Source organism: Pezoporus wallicus, unplaced genomic scaffold, assembly GCF_028554395.1.
Source record: "Pezoporus wallicus isolate ANWC-B61680 ecotype Strahan unplaced genomic scaffold, APGP_CSIRO_Pwel_v1 scaffold_7392, whole genome shotgun sequence".
NCBI lineage: Eukaryota > Metazoa > Chordata > Aves > Psittaciformes > Psittacidae > Pezoporus > Pezoporus wallicus.
The window spans coordinates 3,821,048-3,825,645 of NW_026639923.1; the positions used below are offsets into that span (position 1 = coordinate 3,821,048).

At 38.8% G+C, this 4,598-nt stretch overlaps 1 long non-coding RNA gene across 1 annotated transcript; it reads left to right on the forward strand.

The window, feature by feature from the left end:
• Positions 1 to 330: 330 nt before the first annotated feature.
• LOC130603333 (uncharacterized) lies at positions 331 to 4,314 on the forward strand. The gene is made up of 3 exons (XR_008973131.1): positions 331 to 453; positions 3,839 to 3,898; positions 4,060 to 4,314. It is a non-coding gene; the product is annotated as an uncharacterized LOC130603333 (long non-coding RNA).
• The last annotated feature ends 284 nt before the right edge of the window (positions 4,315 to 4,598 follow it).

The window sequence follows — 4,598 nt, forward strand, 5'->3', positions numbered from 1 at the left end:
ATACACACCACCAGCATGATCCAGAGCCCCTTTTCATGCCACTCAACTGACTGCTGCCCCAAGTCCAGAGCAAGACAAAACCATTTTCCTTCAGTGAGCCATTTCTGATCTGTTCTTGAAATTCTCTGGCCAGGTTTTACAGCCATCCATTGCCTTTCACTACAATCCATGAGCAGATCCCTTAAACTGTAACTCCTAGTCCCCTTCAAATTATTAACACAGACATAATTAAACTGCTAAAACATGATGACACAGGCTTCTTTCTCACTTACACATTCCCCTGAAGTATCTAACAAAAATTCCTGCATACAGAGAACACTACACTTGGGCTTCTTTTTTGTTTTTCCCTCCACCCTCTGACTTAAACACACAAGACATGTAACAATGCCTGGGGCATCATCCCTGATGCTGGGAGTCTCCAGGCAATCTGCAGCCTCCGTGGTTGTGTTACAGGTAAGAGAGGAGCAATAATAAAGGTACATTACAGTGTAGTACCTATGGGGATTTTGCAAAGAGATCAAGTAAATAACTTTCATCAGAAGCTTCAGAAGGAAAAAAACCCTCCCCACTAAGCTTCATCTCATCAGATTTCAGGCTTGAATAAAATGTTCACAGTGAAACCACAGCCTCCCTAAAGCTTGCCTGGGTTTGCAGTTTTGCTATAAAGTCATAACTCAGCCAAGACTGGCTGAAAGCCCAAACATATTTGAAAACGCTTGGACCCACTTTCAAAGGACCCTGAGCTTGTGCCTAAATTCTGGTAAAATTTAGCTATGCATGGTTTGAACTGTTCAAAGATGAAATTAATTGATATACATTTGCACATCACTGTACCAAAGGTATTTATACACCTGTAAGGCCTTAAAGGTGGATATTGCTGGTAACGTGTGTAATTAGTATTTATTCATATTTTGCTGTTAAATAGACTGTTTTTACCAGATTGCAGTGTCCCATAAGAGGTCACATGTCAGGATCCTATTATTTTAGGCACTGAAAAAGCGCAAATTATGAATTTGTGGAAGCACAGGCTGTCTTTTAGAAGAAGTGATGCTGAATAAGTGGGCATTTTAATAATTCTCCATTAGAGAATTATTAGAGAGCTTTTCTCCATTAGATAAACCACTATTGCTAAACCTGCTCAATATGGATCAGAGTCTTGTAAGCGAGAGTGTTTTAATTTTCACTGGAAAGCTTACAATGTGAGCAGATATCTTGGTGTATTTTGATCTTTTCTGCTTACAAAGCTTTGTTAAATATTGTTCTGATTGCTCAATGCAAAAAGAGTTTTGAAAAATGTATATAATTAATTCTGAAAAAGAAGTGATGAGGGTTTGGGGATTTTCACCCCCTTTTGCTTATGTGCTTCTATAACATTGCCTAGTGAATACTGGCTCATCTTTCATGAGATGAATGTGCTGACAACAACATAATTTCCCTCTACAGAAATAGGTGTGCAACAAATCCCAAGAAATCACACTGCAAATATATCCCTTAGAATGCTTCAGATTTCCTAAAGTAGAGTGGAAAGTAACGATATGCTTAAAATCCCCAAAGTAATGTGTATTGTCAGCAAACAGGTTAAACTGCTGTTTCATAGGTAATGCAGGTAGTGCTCTTAAAGTGACTGTACCAACAGCAAAAAAAAAACAGCAATTTTTATGACTTACATCACCTCACATGAAAACAGGTCAGATGATGTATTTGGTGGGGTTGTTTCACATATGACCTTATAAAATCACATTGTAAATGACGGATTCTCAGGAAGCAGTATGCTTCAGGTAGAGCCAGGAGTAAAGTGAAGGTCCATCTCCAACAAAGTAAGAAATATGTGACAGGATAAGATACCTTTTTCATCCTTCAGTCAAGCATGCCACTATGTCAATAAATGGTAAAAAATGACACAAAATAGCAGGAGTAATCAGAAGAGTCATCAAAACAGAAAATACCTGTCCCTTTACCTCAGTTTGGCTTGGAGTGGAAACAAGCTCAGACCAAAGAACATTTTGTCTAACTATTACATAGCTGTAGGTTTAGAACTGCAATAGGAGTAGGGCAAAGTCTGTAGGAAGTTGGTCCATTTTCATTAGACAAATGTGGAGACAGTGTTCTCACGAGAGAATGCATAATTGGTACATAAACTCTGAATAATCCTGAAAGATACAGCAAGGCCATGAGAGGCCCAAAGAAGCTTAAGCAAGCAAGATAAGAGGCTGGAATTCACCGAGTTAATGAGAACTGTGGACTGTTGGCAAGCTTTCGAGGTCGAGTTCTCACACCTGTGTTTAACCAATTATATGTTAGTCACTAAGGGTCTTCAGGGCATGTATCCAATCATAATATGCCAAATCAGAGTAAGTGCATGTAAGAAATAGTATATAAGGGGTTAAGGATTTGTATAAAATGAACAAGAAGCATAACTCATATTGAGTTGTTCTCTTGATTCCGGTCGATCCTTGATCTCCGACAGACAAATACAACTTGTAAAGCACGTAAAGGTTTCAGGTTACAAGCCCTCCACAGTGATTCAGACATCTATCCAATTTTCACTCCCATTTAGGCTCTAGAGTACCATGCTCTTCAAAAGCACACTTACAGACTGGGTCAGTAAAGTTGAGAGGCATACAAAATACTTACATTTAAATCACCAAAAAAGAAATGGCAGCTCTTTCTTCAGGCTGTGACCTAACAACAAATACCTGGGCTGGTTTAACTACTGAAACCATGCAAATTAAATTAATTATTGTTCTGAAAACTAGCACCTCTCTCCATTTCAGTAGATGAGGGCAATATCCTCTTCTAGTTCTGTGAATCAACCACCAACTATCTCCCTGCAAGTGGAAACAACAAACTGAGTTGAACAAACTGTGGTTCATACAAGAGAATTCAGGTTTAAATCCAACATCCAAGAAAAGCAAATGTGATCTAATAAAACACTGAAGGAACAAGGGATGAAGCTTAAATAAGCGCTCCTCACTCAGTCATTGCGATATACTTAGTCATCATTCACTCTAACATGATGTTGCCAGGATGAAGCACCATCTTTCCAGCAATTACTTCTATGATAGGGTCAAACCATTTAGAACTTCTTACAGTTAACATCTTTAAGGTACCACATTTTAAGACTATTTTTAATATACATAATTGACCTGCACAGGAGCTGAGAGTCTGAAATTCCTTCTTCACATCCTCTGCACAGGTCAGCAGCTCAGGAGGAGAGGTTGACAGGGGTAGGGGAAATGCAGACCCTTGATTATATATATCCTTTCACTAGACATAAAGGGGCACGTTAACATTTGGTGCTGTGATGGGATATTACTCATCCTGCTCCTGGAGAGGAAGGAGAGCCAATAATTGCTAGTAAAAGGGGTATCTTAGGGCACAAGGAGCTACTGCTCAAGGTCCAGGTGACACCATTTATGTCCTCAAATTTATTCAAGGTATGATCTAACCCACAGTATTCACTTCAGTACTATTTACCTTCCAGAATGACACAGGTGATTCTTGCTCAAGTCTGCAGAAAACTACAGGCCATACCACCAGGGCCTTACAACACTATCAGTTATGGGATAAGAGTTATGGGATAACAGCAACAGTATCAGTTATAGGATGCCTGTAAATGCAATGCTGGTTATCAACTCAGAGTAAGCAAAACCAAATGAATCATATATAATACATGCACACACACACAGAGCCCTGTGATTACAATGAAATATGTAATGGACAGATGTGTTTGTTTCCCCAACAGAGACAGTAACCCAAGACAGTTATTAAAAACACAGAAGAGCCAATTATCTTTTTATTACATTCTATGCTAAGGCCTTTTCCATTTTTCTACCAGGTCTGTTTCATCTGAATGCACATGGAAACTGAAAACATTTACCTGCTCCTCAATGCCAAGGTGAATTTAATTGCTTTCATTTTTGTGTTATAAATTCTTCAATTTGCTGTCAAGATTACTAGGGTGAAATTTTTTTGCCAGCAATGAAGTCCAAAAAGAAATGGTATGTGTTGTTTCTTGGAAGAAAATTGCCTTAGAGAAATCCTATTTCTTTGCTAGAGTACCAAGGAGAGATGTGGTTGAAGAAAGAGGTGTAGAGCTTTTGAGATTAATCGTTATGATGAATGAGAAAAAAGCTGAAGGATATAGAAGATCTCCATAGTCTATCACCACTTATCCAGTAATTACACCAGTAGCTGTCATCTTCCCTGTTTCTATGTAGGTTCTCTCCTTGCCAACCTTGGTCCTGAAGAACTGATGTCTGATATCCAGCTTTCTGCTCACAAGTCTTAAAATGCTGGCAGCTGCAAGAAACACAAATCACAACCAAAATACCATATTAAACTATTGCCAAACACCTTAGCTGCTCATAAAACATTCACTGTTTAACAAATAAGTAAGAATTGCTGAAAACAAATCTTTGAAGCCAAATACTGGTCTTTTTTAACCTTACAGGCAGGGTGTGATACAGCCTGTGCTGGTTTCAGCTGGGGTCAAGTTAATTTTCTTCACTGTAGCTGGAATGGGGCTGTGTTTGTATTTGTCTTGGAAACCATGTTGATACCTCAGGGCTGTTTTCCTTATTCCTGAGCAGTGCTTA